The sequence below is a fragment of the Panulirus ornatus genome, chromosome 49 (genome assembly GCF_036320965.1).
Source record: "Panulirus ornatus isolate Po-2019 chromosome 49, ASM3632096v1, whole genome shotgun sequence".
Taxonomy (NCBI): domain Eukaryota; kingdom Metazoa; phylum Arthropoda; class Malacostraca; order Decapoda; family Palinuridae; genus Panulirus; species Panulirus ornatus.
In genome coordinates this window covers 13789819-13812595 of record NC_092272.1, presented here as the reverse complement: position 1 = coordinate 13812595, position 22777 = coordinate 13789819, and positions in this window count along the sequence as shown.

Sequence of the window (22777 nt, the reverse complement as noted above, 5' to 3'; positions counted from 1 at the left end):
AGAGAGAGAGAGAGAGAGAGAGAGAGAGAGAGAGAGAGAGAGAGAGAGAGAGAGAGAGAGAGAGAGAGAGAGAGAGAGAGAGAGAGAGAGAGAGGTTATATGAGCCGTCCATACGTTAGGATTAAGAATGTAAGTTTATTGTTCATCACACACACCCATCCACTCTGAGCTGAGTCGTGCAGAACTGTATTGTGAGGGCGAGGACGTCCAGAGCAGTGTGTGAGTTTAAGTCTCTTCAGTGACTCTGAGTAACTGTGAGCAGTGTGTGACCCTCGGTCACCCCAACAACACTGTTCTATGATGAACATTATTTATACAGAACTGTATTGTGAGGGTGTGAACGTCCAGGGCAGTATGTGAGTTTAAGTCTCTCCAGTGACTTTGAGTAACTGTGAGCAGTGTGTGACCCTCGGTCACCCTAACAACACTGTTCTATGATGAACATTATTCATACAGAACTGTATTGTGAGGGTGTGAACGTCCAGAGCAGTGTGTGAGTTTAAGTCTGTTCAGTGACTTTGAGTAACTGTGAGCAGTGTGTGACCCTCGGTCACCCTAACAACACTGTTCTATGATGAACATTATCTATACAGGACTGTATTGTGAGGGTGTGAACGTCCAGGGCAGTGTGTGAGTTTAAGTCTCTCCAGTGAGTGACTGTGAGCAGTGTGTGACCCTCGGTCACCCTAACAACACTGTTCTATGATGAACATTATTCATACAGAACTGTATTGTGAGGGTGTGAACGTCCAGGGCAGTATGTGAGTTTAAGTCTCTCCAGTGAGAGCCGTGTGAGCCGTGTGAGTGGCACCTTCTGTTCTCCTACCAGCGTTCGTCGCATTTGTGTGTCAATTCTTTGTCACAGTAAGGATCATTCACATTGTAATGATCACGTTATGAGCCATACAACATACTGTGAAGTTAGTTTTTAATGTTCACGTGAGACGTCTGTATGTGTCCCCATTCTTAAGGTCTGGACTCGTAGTCAGCGTTTGGCTGCTGTTTCCCCTAGTTTCTATGTTGAGTCCAGTTACTCGAGTGTTGGCTATTATGATACCTCCTTCCTTCCTCGATCCGCTAGTTCTGGACTTCTCTTTCCTTCGTCTGTCTCTCCTCTTTCGTATAACGCTCCTACCATTAAGAGTTAGGTTCACAAACACCTTTGAATCCCACCTTGATTCCTACATTCCTTTTCGTTTTACATGTGTATTAAAACATGTGATTCACATGTAAATCATTCCAAACAATTTTACCATTGCGAGTCCGAGAGTCGAACCCAGGCTACCGAGAACAGCTGGCAAACAGCACACCACTAGACCGTCAATGGAACAAATTCTGGCTTCATGCTGTTCCTTGTAACCTGGGTTCGATCCTCGGACACGTAGTGGTATTATTGTTTAGATTGATTGACTTGTGAACATTACATGTTCTGATGGATAGAAATTATCGAGATGATCGTAAGTCGATTTGCAGCGTCCTCAGGATCAGGGTGTGGGCGGCCTGTCACACCCTATAGGCCTACAGTGAGTGAACGAGGCTCTGATACCGTAGATGCAGTTTCAAAGTGGCCCAGTGGTATGCTGTTCGCCTGCTGTTTTTGGTAGCCTAGGCTCGACTTTCGGGCGGACAATGGTAAAATCATTTTGACCTATTTACATATCCACGTTACATGTTTTGATATATGTATATCACTAGATTCTAGAGTTTCATGTAAGAGTGTGCCACTAGAGCTGTGTCATCAGCAAACAACTGAATCAAGTGCATTGTCCCCCTCCCTCAGCTTACTGGATCCTTGTCCCAAGATTTTCTCATTCACTTCCCTAACTACCCCATCCATGAACATATTTAAAAGCCTTTGGAACGTTACACGGTTTTGATGTAAACCGATCTTCACAGGGAGCCATTCACCCATCTCCCTTATCGCTCACTCTTTCGCAATGTATTAGATGTATCTGTATTTTCTATCATACAGTTTTCTAGATCCATAAAAAGCCACTGTCATTTCACTTTTTTTCTCTACGAACATTTCACAAACATTCTTGTTTTTACACACCATATTGCTCCAACTTAATCATCTCATCATTGTACTGAAACATTATCGCAATCATCATTCTTCCACAAGACTTATTAAGTTTATCTAGCAAAGCCACACTTCTGTATCACGGAAAATCATTTTCTTCTCTCCCTTGCCTTCATAGAAGGACACTAATTGCACTATGTCAGTCCCCAGGCACTTCTCTCTGGCCAATACATAAGATAAAAAGATCTTTTAATAGAACCATCATCGCTTTTCTTCAGAAATTTCAGCTTCAAAATCATCCGACCCTTGACGATTTCCCAGAACTCGTCTCATTCAGGGCTTCCAGCATCTCGTCTCTGTTCATCATACCATTAACCATGACGTTCTTAACCCACAATCCGCTTCGTCTCGCACAAGCCACATATACCATGTCATTGAACACATTCAGTAGTTACTTTATCTCTTTTCTTTTACTCATTATCTCTGTTATCTGTATGTCCATTGAATGTCCTCGCCTTTGTCCTCACTGTGTTCCTCTTTTCTCGTCATACTCTCCACGTTCTTCCAGAACATTTTCCTGTTCTCTGTGAAGTTCAACCCAATTCTCGCCAACCTATCTCTTCTTCTTCTTTCATACCTTTCTTTTGACCTTGGGCTACTTTCTCTTGTACTCCTCCCAATCAGTTGCACTTCTTTCCTGCAGAAACTATCTCTTTTTTTCTTAGCGATTTACCATACTCATTCTACTGTTCAATACTCTGTCTTATACTTCAACACCACATCTTCTGCATTTCACATACTTCAGCCTCATATTCAAGTGCTGTTGTCCTCAGTACATTCCAATCTTTCTCATATTCACTACCTTTTTATGTTAGCTGAGACAGCGTGGATAGGTGAGGCCTTAATCAAGGCCATCCCATCAAATAAGTAATGAAAGGGTAAGAGACATGTGTGGTAATAAAAAGAGTGTGGTTGAGAGAGCAGAAGAGGGTGTTTTGAAATGGTTTGGTCACATGGAGAGAATGAGTGAGGAAAGATTGACCAAGAGGATATATGTGTCAGAGGTGGAGGGAACGAGGAGAAGTGGGAGACCAAACTGGAGGTGGAAAGATGGAGTGAAAAAGATTTTGAGTGATCGGGGCCTGAACATGCAAGAGGGTGAAAGGCGTGCAAGGTATAGAGTGAATTGGAACGATGTGGTACACCAGGGTCGACGTGCTGTCAATGGATTGAACCAGGGTATGTGAAGCGTCTGGGGTAAACCATGGAAAGTTTTGTGGGGCCTAGATGTGGAAGGGGAGTTGTGGTTTCAGTGCATTATTCATGGCATAATATATATATACATATATATATATATATATATATACGAATAAAGTGCAGAGAAACGCGCACCTTCTTAGAACATACAAACCTCCAACAGCCAGGATCGAACCGATGACCCCTGTGCAAGAGGCAGGAATGCTAACCGGTAGGCTATGGGCTTGTCTAATGAGAAACAACTATTCGAATCCTAAGTACTCGAATACCCTTCGTCTCACAATGGTGAGCAACGGGGTCTACACCGGTCTTTTCCCAACAGGCGCACATAGCCAGCTGATAGCATTTTACCGAACCTAACTGTACAACGCGGAGGTATATGAATACGAATAAAGTGCATAGAAACGCGCACCTTCATAGGACATACAAACCTCCACCAGCCTCTCTCTCGGGCATAGGCAGCGGTGCGGGAGTATGCATGGCTGTGATAAGGAAGAAGAGGAGGGAAAGGGAGTGTTATGTCTGACGAGAGAAACCTAGATGATCCGATGCTGAACCTAATAATATACAGTGCTGTGGGAATATTCACTGGGTATAATCTGGGATTAAAGTGAGGTCAGAGGTCATGGGAATGAGTTTACGGTCGATTTGGGTCAGAAGGAGTGCAGACTGTGAAAGGCGAGTCATTGTATATGATTATGTACCTATTAACGAGAGGAGTGAAGAGGAGAGGAGTATATTTGGAAGGATATGAGTGAGTGTCTTGAGTCTTAGTTCCGGTTGATCTGAATTTACATTTAGATGAACTTACTGGTTTCGCGGTTTCTGTTGGTGACAGTGAAGCATTCACGCGAAGCACGGAGTCGAACGCTTAGGTTTGAATCCTAATTGCGGTAGTCGCTCAGAGCAAATTCAGCCACTCATCCTCCCTAAAGGGTCGGTCCACATCTTTGGTACCTGGCTTAGGCTCGGGTATATGTATATATATAGTAATAAAGAGATGGCTTTGATCAGGGCAATCAAGTACCTTTGCCGTATCATTTACCATACAAAATACTAGGAACTTTCACCCTAATGGTAATCATGTTTGGATAGCCTCGGGTTAATGATATCACTAATTGATACACCGAAGCACTGCCGTTCCTCAGTGGTGTGGTAACCAAGTACAGTCCTATTTACCATGTTGTTACAACTCTGAGCTGAACACACAACGTCAGTCCTTTCATTCTTTCTTCCCTCCTTCCCCTGGCTAGCGAAGGGAATCGAAGCCGTGATTTAAGAAAGGCCAGGCGAGCGACGAGATACGCATTGTGTTCCCTTTCAATAGAATAATAATCATAAAGATATCATAGCTCTTACAACATAGCATACATTGGCAATGTTATCATAGCTCTTACAACATAGCATACACTGGCAATGTTAAGATATCATAGCTCTTAAACATAGCATACACTGGCAATGTTAAGATATCATAGCTCTTAAACATAGCATACAATGGCAATGTTAAGATATCATAGCTCTTACAACATAGCATACACTGGCAATGTTAAGATATCATAGCTCTTACAACATAGCATACATTGGCAATGTTAAGATATCATAAACCTGACAAAAGCGACTATCATGGCATTTTGAAGATATCATAACCCTAGCAACATTGAATACAATGGCAATGTTAAGATATCATACCCTGGACAAAAGTGAATATCATGGTAATGTTGAGAGAGCATAACCCTAGCAACATAGCATACATCTGCAATGTTAAGATATCACAACCCTAACAACATGGCATGTCATTACAATGTTCTGATTCATAGATCATAACTGTTACCATGTGTTTTGTGTGAGTAATTGTGTTGAGGTGAGGGTGTGTACTTTGCTTTCATCATGAGTGATTGCATGTTTACTGAAAGATAAGTATGTCCAATATATATATATATATATATATATATATATATATATATATATATATATATATATATATATATATATATATATATATATATATATATATATATATATATATATCCTAGCCTGAGAAAGGTATCCATTTTTTCAACCAAACCCTTAAGGGCTGATAAACAGCTGGGTAAACCATGGACCGACTGCCACAATCAGGATTCGAACCTATGCGTTCGACCCTGGGTGAACCCCTTGAACGGGACATCCTTCCAACAAGGCAAAAATGGAATACTATCAAGCAAGAATTAGTAATAACAATGGCAACATTACGAACTAAAGAACCGCATCATGATATTCAATGAGTGATTATTTTAAGCGATGGACATACGCTGTTAATGCCTTTTTAACACCGTCACAGGTAAATCACTTACATATAACGTCATTAACCACAAACTACAAAGGAATGACGAGAGGTACTATGAGAGTAGTCGTGCGTTATATACCATGCGTTAATATTCATGCAAGCTGAGCAAGGCACTTGCATTTACATGCTAATAACCTGTTTCATCATGACAGGTTTGAATGGCTGTACTCGCATGGCATTATCCTGACACAGCTATTCATGGTTGGTATCCCCCACACCCTCTCCCACACACACATACTTGATCAACAACACCTGCTACCTCCTAGTAAGTGTGATTTCCATTTCCATTTTTCGTGGAAGATACGCAACATGAGTAAGAGTTCAAGGAGTTGGGATTCACAAACATTATAAATTGTTTGTACCTGAAGAGGCGGAATCGTCTCCGTGAAACATATATTGATGTATGTAGAGAAAGATTAAAGATTACATGTTGAATAAAATCACCTGAACTCCTACTGAATTGTGAATTCATTTTCATATATGTTATCTTTTTCCATACATATTCGCCATATCATTTAACAAGAAAATAATATGTAGTCAAGAGCTAATACTGCTTCGTTATTACTAGAAGTACTTAATAGAGAGTATCATATGGTGGTTGGTGCTGTTCGAGTGAGATTACCATGGTTAAACAAAAACCCATCTTAGTTAAGACATCAACAACCCAAGTAGGCCAATAGGCTGCCGAGCATACATTCGCCACTCACCTTCCGGTAGGCTAAGGAAAAGCCAATAACCATCTTACATTTAGTACGTTAATAGAATGACATGGGTACACATGACATGACAGTGACATGTGTCTGTATACGCAGTCACTGGGAGATCTCAACATCTAATTGGTTGCAACACTATTAACATTATTGTATTGAATATCTAGGGCTACTCACAGTACCAGAAATGATGTGGCATACATCCGATTAAAACTTTTTATATATCGAAGGCTACTCACAGTACCAGAAATGATGTGGCATACATCCTAGCCACTGCTAACGAAAACAAAACATCTTCATTCACAATCGCGAGGGACTTCTTGTTAATGCCCTTAACCATCACGAAAGCAATATACTGTAGTTTCTGCTGCACAGCAAAATATTGATAAGCGGACGTACTTATTCCCTGGAGGCAAAAGTTCACCTAAGTTATATCAATTGTCAACACTTGATCTTAGCTGGATATTGAGTTAGTGGACTGCAGTCGGGTCTCTGGGCGTGAGTGTGTCCGTGGTCCAGCGATGGACCCTCGCCCTCCACGTCATTCGATCCGTGTTTGCGTTTCAAAAGTGGCGAGCCGTACCGCGCCCTTTGGGTCAAGTACGTCACAAGCACGCCCTTGTCGCTGCGCACAGGATCGGTCGGTCCATAATTTAGACTCTTCCCCAGCTGGGAGCCTCACTGGTGTCCTACGGATGCTCGAACATCACAGGTGCCCTGTTGGAATTGAGGTTATCAATGTCTCTTGTAGACATATTGTTGGTTCGTGACCCTCGCAGGAGGACGAGTCTTGCAACACTGTAAAAAGCCATCTTTTGTAACAGATCGAGGTGTACCTTACCGGGATTCCTAGTAGATGTTGAATGTTATGTCCCTCCGGGCTGGGTAACTGTCTCCAAAGGAAAGGGATACTCACTCGCCCTTTAGTCTTGTTTGTATACAGCGTGACACGGGATGCTCATGTTAGATTACCAAGACAATTAGGTCAAGTTTCCTTGGTTAATCACATCACTAAGTCACACTGTCACTTTTACACACTCGATACGTTTTTGTGGTGTCATTATTCAAAATCGTCCGACTTTATGTTCTTATTTGAGCATCGTAAATAGCAAACTTTTGCACTTGGTCTAATCCTATATGGGAAATGCTATGAACGAGGACATGTCCCTTATGAATTCAACAATTTAATTTCTATATTTAAGCTCAAGGTTAATTATAGAAATTAGTTTGTAAAAAATTGTACTTATATTCTTAAATTAGATTGTATAATTATGGAGATTAATATTCTATAATTATCCTAGAGCTGTACTCATGATACATGTCACGGCTGATTTTATTCACTAATTCCTTACACTATTTCTGCAATATGAAAATTTGTTTCTTACTAGCTAAACAATCTTAGAAGAGTACCCATAAGTGGCATCTTCCCCCCCCCCCCACACACAAACACACACACACACACACACACACACACCTCAACTTATCATATGCCTTCTCCAGATCCATAAATGCTACATACAAATCCATTTGCTTTTCTACGTATTTCTCACATACATTCTTCAAAGCAAACACCTGATCCACACATCCTCTACCACTTCTGAAGCCACACTGCTCTTCCCCAATCTGATGATCTGTACATGCCTTCACCCTCTCAACCAATATCCTTCCATATAATTTCCTAGGAATACTCAACAAACGTATACCTCTGTAGCTTGAACACTCACCTTTATACCCTTTGCCTTTGTACAATGGCATCTATACATGCATTCCGCCAATCCTCAGGCACTTCACCATGATCCATACACACACTGAATATCCTTACCAACATATCAACAACACAGCCACCCCCTTTCTTGACAGACTCCACTGCAATACCATTCAAACCCGCCGCCTTCTCGGATATTAACATCAACAAGGCTTTCACCATCTCTTCCCTCTTAACCAAACCATTCTTCCCTAACCCTCTCACTTTGCACACCACCCCGACCAAAACACCCTACATCTGTCACTCTATCATCAAACACATTCAACAAACCTTCAAAATACTCTCTCCATCTCCATATCATTTCTTCACCCAATTTTTCCTTTTCAGACGAACCAATGAACCATGAGACACCAGGTCACATCCCGTGACCTGAGAGGGTAGAAGAAGACCACGCCCACATGACACGTAATCAGGTGTCATCAAATCTATCCTCCAAAAATGGTGTGAAGTTTATATATCTCAACCATATACTAGACACATGCAATAGATGAAAACGACTGTGGAAAATATTCCTCGCTCTTGACTATAAATTCTGAGGCGAATATTACTCTTGGCTTTAAATCCGCTGGTGATTATTGCTGAACCTGAGCTGTAAATCCTGTGTTAAATATTCCTCATCTTGGAATATAAGTATTGAGAAAAGATATTCTTGATTCTGTATTGTACACCTTGTGGGCCATATTTTCCCCTCCTGACTCTACATATTATGGAAAATTAACTTATCCAACGTCACCAAATATATACTTTTATATATCATCGAAAAGTTGTGGTTGAAAACCCATATTTTTTATAAACTAACATAACGGGCAAATGAATTTCCCAGTCAAAGTCATCCCATTAACGCAATATATATATATATATATATATATATATATATATATATATATATATATATATATATATATATATATATATATATATATATATATATATATATATATATATTTATATATATATGTGTGTGTGTGTAGGTATGTATATTTGCGTGTGTGGACGTATGTATATACATGTGTATGGGGGTGGGTTGGGCCATTTCTTTCGTCTGTTTCCTTGCGCTACCTCGCAAACGCGGGAGACAGCGACAAAGCAAAAAAAAAAATATATATATATATATATATATATATATATATATATATATATATATATATATATATATATATATATATATATATGTATATTTTTTTTTTTTTTATGCTTTGTCGCTGTCTCCCGCGTTTGCGAGGTAGCGATATATGTATATATATATATATATATATATATATATATATATATATATATATATATATATATATATATATATATATTAATTTTCTATCACACTTGTCGCTTTCTCCCACGTTAGCGAAGTAGCGCAAGGAAACAGACGAAAGAAATGGCCCAACCCACCCCCATACAAGTGTTTTGGGAGCAGCTGAATGAGTGTGTTAGTGGTTTTGATGCACGAGACCGGGTTATAGTGATAGGTGATTTGAATGCAAAGGTGAGTAATGTGGCAGTTGAGGGAATAATTGGTATACATGGGGTGTTCAGTGTTGTAAATGGAAATGGTGAAGAGCTTGTAGATTTATGTGCTGAAAAAGGACTGATGATTGGGAATACCTGGTTTAAAAAGCGAGATATACATAAGTATACTTATGTAAGTAGGAGAGATGGCCAGAGAGCGTTATTGGATTACGTGTTAATTGACAGGCGTGCGAAAGAGAGACTTTTGGATGTTAATGTGCTGAGAGGTGCAACTGGAGGGATGTCTGATCATTATCTTGTGGAGGCTAAGGTGAAGATTTGTATAGGTTTTCAGAAAAGAAGAGTGAATGTTGGGGTGAAGAGGGTGGTGAGAGTAAGTGAGCTTGAGAAGGAGACCTGTGTGAGGAAGTACCAGGAGAGACTGAGTACAGAATGGAAAAAGGTGAGAACAATGGAAGTAAGGGGAGTGGGGGAGGAATGGGATGTATTTAGGGAATCAGTGATGGATTGCGCAAAAGATGCTTGTGGCATGAGAAGAGTGGGAGGTGGGTTGATTAGAAAGGGTAATTAGTGGTGGGATGAAGAAGTAAGAGTATTAGTGAAAGAGAAGAGAGAGGCATTTGGACGATTTTTGCAGGGAAAAAATGCAATTGAGTGGGAGTTGTATAAAAGAAAGGGACAGGAGGTCAAGAGAAAGGTGCAAGAGGTGAGAAAAAGGGCAAATGAGAGTTAGGGTGAGAGAGTATCATTAAATTTTAGGGAGAATAAAAAGATGTTCTGGAAGGAGGTAAATAAAGTGCGTAAGACAAGGGAGCAAATGGGAACTTCGGTGAAGGGCGCAAGTGGGGAGGTGATAACAAGTAGTGGTGATGTGAGAAGGAGATGGAGTGAGTATTTTGAAGGTTTGTTGAATGTGTTTGATGATAGAGTGGCAGATATAGGGTGTTTTGGTCGAGGTGGTGTGCAAAGTGAGAGGGTTAGGGAAAATGATTTGGTAAACAGAGAAGAGGTAGTGAAAGCTTTGCGGAAGATGAAAGCCGGCAAGGCAGCAGGTTTGGATGGTATTGCAGTGGAATTTATTAAAAAAGGGGGTGACTGTATTGTTGACTGGTTGGTAAGGTTATTTAATGTATGTATGACTCATGGTGAGGTGCCTGAGGATTGGCGGAATGCGTGCATAGTGCCATTGTACAAAGGCAAAGGGGATAAGAGTGAGTGCTCAAATTACAGAGGTATAAGTTTGTTGAGTATTCCTGGTAAATTATATGGGAGGGTATTGATTGAGAGGGTGAAGGCATGTACAGAGCATCAGATTGGGGAAGAGCAGTGTGGTTTCAGAAGTGGTAGAGGATGTGTGGATCAGGTGTTTGCTTTGAAGAATGTATGTGAGAAATACTTAGAAAAGCAAATGGATTTGTATATAGCATTTATGGATCTGGAGAAGGCATATGATAGAGTTCATAGAGATGCTCTGTGGAAGGTATTAAGAATATATGGTGTGGGAGGAAAGTTGTTAGAAGCAGTGAAAAGTTTTTATCGAGGATGTAAGGCATGTGTACGTGTAGGAGGAGAGGAAAGTGATTGGATCTCAGTGAATGTAGGTTCGCGGCAAGGGTGTGTGATGTCTCCATGGTTGTTTAATTTGTTTATGGATGGGGTTGTTAGGGAGGTAAATGCAAGAGTTTTGGAAAGAGGGGCAAGTATTAAGTCTGTTGGGGATGAGAGAGCTTGGGAAGTGAGTCAGTTGTTGTTCGCTGATGATACAGCGCTGGTGGCTGATTCATGTGAGAAACTGCAGAAGCTGGTGACTGAGTTTGGAAAAGTGTGTGGAAGAAGAAAGTTAAGAGTAAATGTGAATAAGAGCAAGGTTATCAGGTACAGTTGGGTTGAGGGTCAAGTCAATTGGGAGGTGAGTTTGAATGGAGAAAAACTGGAGGAAGTGAGGTGTTTTAGATATCTGGGAGTGGATCTGGCAGCGGATGGAACCATGGAAGCGGAAGTGGATCATAGGGTGGGGGAGGGGGCGAAAATTCTGGGGGCCTTGAAGAATGTGTGGAAGTCGAGAACATTATCTCGGAAAGCAAAAATGGGTATGTTTGAAGGAATAGTGGTTCCAACAATGTTGTATGGTTGCGAGGCGTGGGCTATGGATAGAGTTGTGCGCAAGAGGATGGATGTGCTGGAAATGAGATGTTTGAGGACAATGTGTGGTGTGAGGTGGTTTGATCGAGTGAGTAACGTAAGGGTAAGAGAGATGTGTGGAAATAAAAAGAGCGTGGTTGAGAGAGCAGAAGAGGATGTTTTGAAGTGGTTTGGGCACATGGAGAGGATGAGTAAGGAAAGATTGACCAAGAGGATATATGTGTCGGAGGTGGAGGGAACAAAGAGAAGAGGGAGACCAAATTGGAGGTGGAAAGATGTAGTGAAAAAGATTTTGTGTGATCGGGGACTGAACATGCAGGAGGGTGAAAGGAGGGCAAGGAATAGAGTGAATTGGAGCGATGTGGTATACCGGGTTTGACGTGCTGTCAGTGGATTGAAGCAGGGCATGTGAAGCGTCTGGGGTAAACCATGGAAAGCTGTGTAGGTATGTATATTTACGTGTTTGGAGGTATGTATATACATGTGTATGGGGGGGGGTTGGGCCATTTCTTTCGTCTGTTTCCTTGCGCTACCTCGCAAACGCGGGAGACAGCGACAAAGTATAATAAAATGAATAGATAAATATATATATATATATATATATATATATATATATATATATATATATATATATATATATATATATATATATATATATATATATATATATATATATATATATATATATATATATATATATATATATATATATATATATATATATGCCTTCTCCAGATCCATAAATGCTACATACAAATCCATTTGCTTTTCTAAGTATTTCTCACATACATTCTTCAAAGCAAACACCTGATCCACACATCCTCTACCACTTCTGAAACCACAATGCTCTTCCCCAATCTGATGCTCTGTACATGCCTTCACCCTCTCAATCAATACCCTCCCATATAATTTACCAGGAATACTCAACAAACTTATACCTCTGTAATTTGAGCACTCACTCTTATCCCCTTTGCCTTTGTACAATGGCACTATGCACGCATTCCGCCAATCCTCAGGCACCTCACCGTGAGTCATACATACATTAAATATCCTTACCAACCAGTCAACAATACAGTCACCCCCTTTTTTAATAAATTCCACTGCAATACCATCCAAACCTGCTGCCTTGCCGGCTTTCATCTTCCGCAAAGCTTTTACTACCTCTTCTCTGTTTACAAAATCATTTTCCGTAACCCTCTCACTTTGCACACCACCTCGACCAAAACACCCTATATCTGCCACTCTATCATCAAACACATTCAACAAACCTTCAAAATACTCACTCCATCTCCTTCTCACATCACCACTACTTGCTATCACCTCCCCATTTGCGCCCTTCACTGAAGTTCCCATTTGCTCCCTTGTCTTACGCACTTTATTTACCTCCTTCCAGAACATCTTTTTATTCTCCCTAAAATTTAATGATACTCTCTCACCCCAACTCTCATTTGCCCTTTTTTTCACCTCTTGCACCTTTCTCTTGACCTCCTGTCTCTTTCTTTTATACGTCTCCCACTCAACTGCATTTTTTCCCTGCAAAAATCGTCCAAATGCCTCTCTCTTCTCTTTCACTAATACTCTTACTTCTTCATCCCACCACTCACTACCCTTTCTAATCAACTCACCTCCCACTCTTCTCATGCCACAAGCATCTTTTGCGCAATCCATCACTGATTCCCTAAATACATCCCATTCCTCCCCCACTCCCCTTACTTCCATTGTTCTCACCTTTTCCCATTCTGTACTCAGTCTCTCCTGGTACTTCCTCACACAAGTCTCCTTCCCAAGCTCACTTACTCTCACCACCCTCTTCACCCCAACATTCACTCTTTTTTTCTGAAAACCCATACAAATCTTCACCTTAGCCTCGACAAGATAATGATCAGACATCCCTCCAGTTGCACCTCTCAGCACATTAACATCCAAAAGTCTCTCTTTCGCGCGCCTGTCAATTAACACGTAATCCAATAACGCTCTCTGGCCATCTCTCCTACTTACATAAGTATACTTATGTATATCTCGCTTTTTAAACCAGGTATTCCGAATCATCAGTCCTTTTTCAGCACATAAATCTACAAGCTCTTCACCATTTCCATTTACAACACTGGGGTTGTTAGGGAGGTGAATGCAAGAGTTTTGGAAAGAGGGGCAAGTATGAAGTCTGTTGGGGATGAGAGAGCTTGGGAAGTGAGTCAGTTGTTGTTCGCTGATGATACAGCGCTGGTGGCTGATTCATGTGAGAAACTGCAGAAGCTGGTGACTGAGTTTGGTAAAGTGTGTGAAAGAAGAAAGTTAAGAGTAAATGTGAATAAGAGCAAGGTTATTAGGTACAGTAGGGTTGAGGGTCAAGTCAATTGGGAGGTGAGTTTGAATGGAGAAAAACTGGAGGAAGTGAAGTGTTTTAGATATCTGGGAGTGGATCTGGCAGCAGATGGAACCATGGAAGCGGAAGTGGATCATAGGGTGGGGGAGGGGGCGAAAATTCTGGGAGCCTTGAAGAATGTGTGGAAGTCGAGAACATTATCTCGGAAAGGAAAAATGGGTATGTTTGAAGGAATAGTGGTTCCAACAATGTTGTATGGTTGCGAGGCGTGGGCTATGGATAGAGTTGTGCGCAGGAGGGTGGATGTGCTGGAAATGAGATGTTTGAGGACAATGTGTGGTGTGAGGTGGTTTGATCGAGTAAGTAACATAAGGGTAAGAGAGATGTGTGGAAATAAAAAGAGCGTGGTTGAGAGAGCAGAAGAGGGTGTTTTGAAATGGTTTGGGCACATGGAGAGAATGAGTGAGGAAAGATTGACCAAGAGGATATATGTGTCGGAGGTGGAGGGAACGAGGAGAAGAGGGAGACCAAATTGGAGGTGGAAAGATGGAGTGAAAAACATTTTGTGTGATCGGGGCCTGAACATGCAGGAGGGTGAATGGAGGGCAAGGAATAGAGTGAATTGGAGCGATGTGGTATACCGGGGTTGACGTGCTGTCAGTGGATTGAATCGGGGCATGTGAAGCGTCTGGGGTAAACCATGGAAAGCTGTGTAGGTATGTATATTTGCGTGTGTGGACGTATGTATATACATGTGTATGGGGGTGGGTTGGACCATTTCTTTCGTCTGTTTCCTTGCGCTACCTCGAAAACGCGGGAGACAGCGACAAAGCAAAAAAAAAAAAAAAAAATATATATATTCATTTTCTATCACACTTGTCGCTTACTCCCACGTTAGCGAAGTAGCGCAAGGAAACAGACGAAAGAATGGCCCAACCCACCTATGTACATATGTATATACATAAACGCCCACACACACACACACACACACACACACACACACACACACACACACACACATATACATACCTATCCATTTCAACTTATACATACATATACATACAGAGACATATACATATATACACATGCATATATTCATACTTGCTGCCTTCATCCATTTTGCCGCCACCCCTCCACACTTGATATGGCACCCTTCCGTGCGTGCGCGAGGTAGTGCTAGGAAAAGACAACAAAGGCCACTTTCGTTCACACTCATTCTTTAGCTGTCACTTGTAGTACACCGAAACCACAGCTCCATTTCCGCATCCAGGCCCCACAGAATTTTCCATGGTTTACCCCAGACGATTCACATGCCCTGGTTTAATCCATTGACAGCACGTTGATCCCGGTATACCACATCGTTCCAATTCACTCTATTCCTTCCACGCCTTTCACCCTGCTTTATGTTCAGGTCACGATCGCTCAAAGGCTTTTTCACTCCATCCCTCCACCTCCAATTTGTTTTCCCACTTCTCGTTCCCTCCACCTCTGACAAATATATCTTCTTCGTCAACCTTTCCTCACTCATTTTCTCCATGTGACCAAATCATTTCAAAACACCCTCTTCTGCTCTCTTTTTATTACCACACATCTCTCTTACCCCTTCATTACCTACTCGATCAAACCTCCTCACAACACATATTGTCCTTAAAAACCTAATTTCCAACACATCCACCTTCCTCCGCAAAACCCTACCTATAGGCCATGCCTCACAACTACACAACATTGCTGGAACCACTATTCCTTCAAACATACCCATTTTGCTCTCCGGGATAACGTTCTCGCCTTCTACACATTCTTCAACGCTCCCAGAACCTTCACCCCCTACCCCACCCTGTGATTCACTTCCGCTTCCATGGTTCCATCTGCTGCTAAACCCACTTCACTGCCTCCAGTTTTTCTTCATTCAAACTTACCTCCCAATTGACTTGACCCTCAACCCTACTGAACCTAATAGCCTTGCTCTTATTTGCATCTACTCTCAGCTTTCTTCTTTCACACATTTTACCAAACTCAGTCACCAACTTCTGCAGTTTCTCACCCGAATCAGCCACTAACGCTGTATCATCAGCGAACAACAACTGACTCACTTTCCAAGCCTTCTCATCCACAACAGACTGCATACTTGCCCCTCTCTTAAAACTCTTGCATTCACCTCCCTAACAACCCCATCCATAAACAAATTTAACAACTATGGAGATATTACGCACCCCTGCCGCAAACCGACATTCACTGCGAACCAATCACTTTCCTCTCTTCCTACACGTTCACATGCCTTACATCCTCGATAAAAACTTTTCACTGCTTCTAACAACTTGCCTCCAACACCATATATTCTTAATACCTTCCACAGAGCATCTCTATCAACTCATATGCCTTCTCGAAATCCATAAATGCTACATACAAATCTATTTCTCACATACATTCTTCAAAGCAAACACCTGATCCACACATGCTCTACCACTTCTGAAACCACACTGCTTTTCCCCAATCTGATGCTCTGTAATGCCTTCACCCTCTTAATCAATACCCTCCTATATAATTTACCAGGAATACTCAACAAACTTATGCCTCTGTAAATTCAACGCTCACCCTTATCTCTTTTGCCTCTCTACAATGGCACTATGCATGCATTCCGTCGATCCTTAGGCACTTCACCATGAACCATAGACACAGTGAATATCCTCACCAACCAGTCAAAAACAAAGTCACCTCCTTTTTTGATAAATTCCAGTGCAATACCATCTAAATCCGCCGCCTTGTCGGCTTTCATCTCCTGCAAAGCTTTCACTACCTCTTCTCTGTTTACGAAACCATTCTTCCTGACTCTCTTACTTCGCACACCACCTCGACCAAAATACCCTATATCTGCCACCTCTGTTATCGAACACATTTATAAAACTTCAAGATACTCATTCCAACTCCTTCTGGGATATATATATATATATATATATATATATATATATATATATATATATATATATATATATATATATATATATATATATATATATATATATATATATATATATATATATATTCTTTTTTTTTTTTTTTTTTTGCTTTGTCGCTGTCTCCCGCGTTTGCGAGGTAGCGCAAGGAAACAGACGAAAGAAATGGCCCAACCCACCCCCATACACATGTATATACATACGTCCACACACGCAAATATACATACCTACACAGCTTTCCATGGTTTACCCCAGACGCTTCACATGCCTTGATTCAATCCACTGACAGCACGTCAACCCCGGTATACCACATCGCTCCAATTCACTCTATTACTTGCCCTCCTTTCCACCCTCCTGCATGTTCAGGCCCCGATCACACAAAATGTTTTTCACTCCATCTTTCCACCTCCAATTTGGTCTCCCTCTTCTCCTCGTTCCCTCCACCTCCGACACACATATCCTCTTGGTCAATCTTTCCTCACTCATTCTCTCCATGTGACCAAACCATTTCAAAACACCCTCTTCTGCTCTCTCAACCACGCTCTTTTTATTTCCACACATCTCTCTTACCCTTACGTTACTTACTCGATCAAACCACCTCACACCACACATTGTCCTCAAACATCTCATTTCCAGCACATCCATCCTCCTGCACACAACTCTATCCATAGTCCACGCCTCGCAACCATACAACATTGTTGGAACCACTATTCCTTCAAACATACCCATTTTTGCTCTCCGAGATAATGTTCTCGACTTCCACACATTCTTCAAGGCTCCCAGAATTTTCGCCCCCTCCCCCACCCTATGATCCACTTCTGCTTCTATGGTTCCATCCATCTGCTGCCAGATCCACTCCCAGATATCTAAAACACTTCACTTCCTCCAGTTTTTCTCCATTCAAACTCACCTCCCAATTGACTTGACCCTCAATCCTACTGTACCTAATAACCTTGCTCTTATTCACATTTACTCTTAACTTTCTTCTTTCACACACTTTACACAATTTTGCGCGTGATCAAGATATTCCTATGAGTCCACGGGGAACATGAAACACGAAAAGTTCCCAAGTGCACTTTCGTGTAATAATCACATCATCAGGGGAGACACAAGAGAGAAACACAACAGTCAGCTGATATACATCGAAGAGACGAAGCTAGGATGCCATTTGGTAAACATGTTTATCAAATGGCGTCCCAGCCCCGTCCTCGATGTATATCAACCGACTGCTACATCTCTCTCCCGTGTCTCCCCCGATGATGCGACTATCACACGAAAGTGCACCCGGGAACCCCCCGTGTTTCACTCTCCCCGTGGACTCACAGGAATATATATGTATATATTTATATATATATATATATATATATATATATATATATATATATATATATATATATATATATATGTATATATATATATATATATATACATATATATATATATATATATATATATATATATATATATATATATATATATATATATATATATATATATATATATATATATATATATATATATATATATATATATATATATATATATATATATATATATATATAATAATAATGGTACGTTCCCATTTCTAGACTGCATGATCCACAGTCAAGGAAACAAGTTTAAGTTAAGCATATACAGAAAACCTACCAATGTATGCTGATATCCATTATTACTCATCTGAACATGACTGACTTAAATTATCATTTCAATCTATGTTCCTTAGGGCATAACGTATTTGCAGTTCAGAATTTATTGACGATGAGTTTGAGAAGATATATTCTATTGGATCTAAGTTAAAGTACCCTAAATCTTTCATTGATAAATCCCTTAAGTTAGTAAAGAAATCATTTTATAGAGTTGAACCCAAACCTCCCATTGACACCAAGAATCTTTTTGTTCTCCCTTTTGATAATCATTTTACTTTATTTCCCATGTTGCTTAAATCCTTTAATGTAAATGTTGCCTTTAGCAACAACAATACTGTAAAGAATATCTTAATCAAGAACTCACCAAACATTTCTCCTGCGTGCATCTATAACCTGTCAGGTAGAAATTGTGATAAGTTTTACATTATGTAGACTGGTAAGGATCTTTCTCTTAGACTTCAGGAATATAAATGTAGTATGATAACAGGACAAGAATCAAATGCCTTGTTTAACCACGTTATAAAGTATGATCATTGTACTGACTGGAGTAATGCCATCTCATTTATTATCTCTAACTCCAGTACCACGAGAAATATCATTGAACCTTCTATTATTGAATACACAAAGAATTATAACCTTAAAATTGGTGAAGGTCTGTATAAATTGGATAGCTTTATTGTCGATAGAATTTGTAAGCAATTCATCTTCTTGTCCACATGATAAGTTTATGATACGCTCGTTGTCTGTCTTGTAAATCATGTGTTTACCAAATGGCGTCCTAGCTTCGTTTCTTTGATGTATAGTAACTGACTTACATTTCTCTCTTGTGTCTCCCCTGATGATGTGATTATTGCACGGAAAGTGCGCTTGGGAACTTATCGTGTTTCATTTTCCCCGTGGACTCATAGGAATATATATATATATATATATATATATATATATATATATATATATATATATATATATATATATATATATATATATATATATATATATATATATATATATCCCAGCCGAAATCAAGCATCCATTTTATTGACAGCTCTTAATGGGTCTGACTGTGGACCAGCTGCTGCAACCAGGGTTCGAACATATGTCCTTAACCTTAAGCGACGTGTGGATGCGTCACTGACTGCAGCTTTAACCTCTGCACCACGGAGGTCAGTGGTTCATTCATTCTGTTATTTGTGATTCTAAAGCTAACGTCTTTGTAATCAGCCTTCGGTCCCCGACACTTCAAGATCCTTGGTATATCTTGCCTTTAACCCTGCATTTGACTTACACACATTGTGCACTCTCCACAAACATTTATAGGCTTCATTTTTTCCCTGCCTCCTCCTCGAACTTGCACAGAGAGCTTAGGCAGATCATGAGCTTAGAAAGCGTTTTGACATGAGCGTGAGAAAGGAAACGTGTTGAGAGTCTAAAAAAAACATTGGTAAAAGCAGCACTGTGTGGCGTTCCTTCAAAGGATGCAACAGAGCGTCTCGCAGGGTAAAAACGCCTTGTTGTTTACATTCTCTGTAAATAGACTCCGTCTACAGGAGGTAGTCTACGAGGAAAACTTAAGAGGTAAGGTTTTAATGTTGCGTATATGCCTTAGTCTCCCGCAGCCCCAGGTTGCGGTACCGCCATGAGCAGTGAAATGTAGACTTCTTTCTGTACTCACAGCGATAAAGCCTTGCTAAATGTGACTTTCCAGGTGGAGTACAGTAACATCTATGTGTGTCTGTCTGAATGTGTGGATGTAAACAAGATGAGAAAAAGGGAGAGATATGTAGAGTCTTTGAGTGAAACAAAGCTCAATAGCTTAGGATTGTCTCAAGGGAAAAGTTAGGATTTGAATGGGAGGAAATGCTAAGGAAGGGGTAGCACTACTGCTTAAGCAGGAGTTTCGGGAATGTGTGAAAGAGTTTACGGAAATATATATATATATATATATATATATATATATATATATATATATATATATATATATATATATATATATATTAATATATATATATATATTTTATTTATTTTTATTTTGCTTTGTCGGTGTCTCCCGCGCTTGCGAGGTAGCGATATATATATATATATATATATATATATATATATATATATATATATATATATATATATATTCTTTTTTTCAAACATATTCGCCTTATCCAGCGTTAGCGAGGTAACGCAAGGAAACAGACGAAAGAATGGCCCAACCCACCCACATACACATGTATATACATACACGTCCACCCGAGCACATATACATATCTGTACACCTCAACATATACATATATATTCACAGAGAGACATATACATATATACATACGTACATAGTTCATACTGTCTGCCCTTATTCATTCTCGTCGCCACCCTGCCACACATAAAATGACAACCTCCTTTCCCCGCATGTGCGCGAGATATCGCTTGGAAAAGACAACAAAGGCCACATTCGTTCATACTTAGTCTCTAGCTGTCATATATAATGCACCGAAACCACAGCTCCCTTTCCACATCCAGGCCAAACAAAACATTCCATGGTTTACCCACACGCTTCACATGCTCTGGTTCAATCCATTGACAGCGCGTCGACCCCGGTATACCACATCGTTCCAATTCACTCTATTCCTTGCCCGCCTTTCACCCCCTGCATGTTCAGGCCCCGATCACACAAAATCTTTTTCACTCCATCTTTCCACCTCCAATTTGGTCTCCCACTTCTCACCGTTCCCTCCACCTCTGACACATATATCCTCTTGGTCGATCTTTCCTCATTCATTCTCTCCATCTGACCAAACCATTTCATAACACCCTCTTCTGCTCTCTCAACCACATTCTTTTTACCACCACACATCTCTCTTACCTTTTCATTACTTACTCGATCAAACCACCTCACACCACATATTGTCCTCAAACATCTCATTTCCAGCACATCCACCCTCCTCCGCACAGTTCTATCTACAGCCCACGCCTTGAAACCGTATAACATTGTTTGAACCACTATTCCTTCAAACATACGTATTTTTGCTTTCCAAGACAACTTTCTCGACTTCCACACATTTTTCAACTTTCGCCCCCTCCCCCATCCTATGATTCACTTCCCCTTCCATGGTTCCATCCGCTGCCAAATCCACTCCCAAATATCTAAAACACTTCACTTCCTCCAATTTTTCTCCATTCAAACTTACCTCCCAATTGACTTGTCCCTCAACCCTACTGTACCTAATAACCTTGCTCTTATTCACATTTACTTTCAGCTTTCTTCTTTCACATATTTTACCAAACTCAGTCACCAGCTTCTGCAGTTTCTCACCCGAATCAGCCACCAGCGCTGTATCAACAGCGAACAACAACTGACTCACTTCCCAAGCTCTCTCATCCACAACAGACTGCATACTTGCCCCTCTTTCCAAAACTCTTGCATTCACCTCCCTAACAACCCCATCCATAAACAAATGAAACAACCATGGAGACACCACACACCCCTGCCGCAAACCTACATTCACTGAGAACCAATCACTTTCCTCTCTTCCTACACGTGTATATGCCTTACATCTTCGGTTAAAACTTTTCACTGCTTCTAACAACTTGCCTCCTACACCATATCTTCTTAATACCTTCCACAGAGCAAAAAATAAAAAAGAAAGAAAAAGAAACAGAATTACAAAAGAATATCTTACTTTCTAATGCAATTTTGTTTAGGTATGTAGATGATGTTCTTTGTGTTTGGCCAACAAATGAAAATTTACAAATATTTCTCCCCTTCCTTAACAATTTAGTACCTTCCATCAAATTTACTGTAGAAAAGGAAAACAACGGCATGTTACCATTTTTAGGTTGCATGATCTACAGGCAAGAAAACAAGTTTAAGTTTAGCATATATAGAGAACCTACCAATGTATGTTCATATATCCATTATTACTCATCTCAACATAACAGAGTTAAATTATCATCATTTCAATCTATGTTCCTTAGGGCATTACGTATTTGCAGTCCAGAGTTTACTGATAATGAGTTTGAGATGATATATTCTATTGGATCTAAGTTAAGGTACCCTTGATCTTTCATTGATAAATCCCTTAAGTTAGTAAAGAAATCATTTTATAGAGTTGAGACCAAACCTCCCATTGACACCAAGAATCTTTTAGTTCTCCCTTTTAATAATAATTCTACTTTACTTCCCTTGTTGCT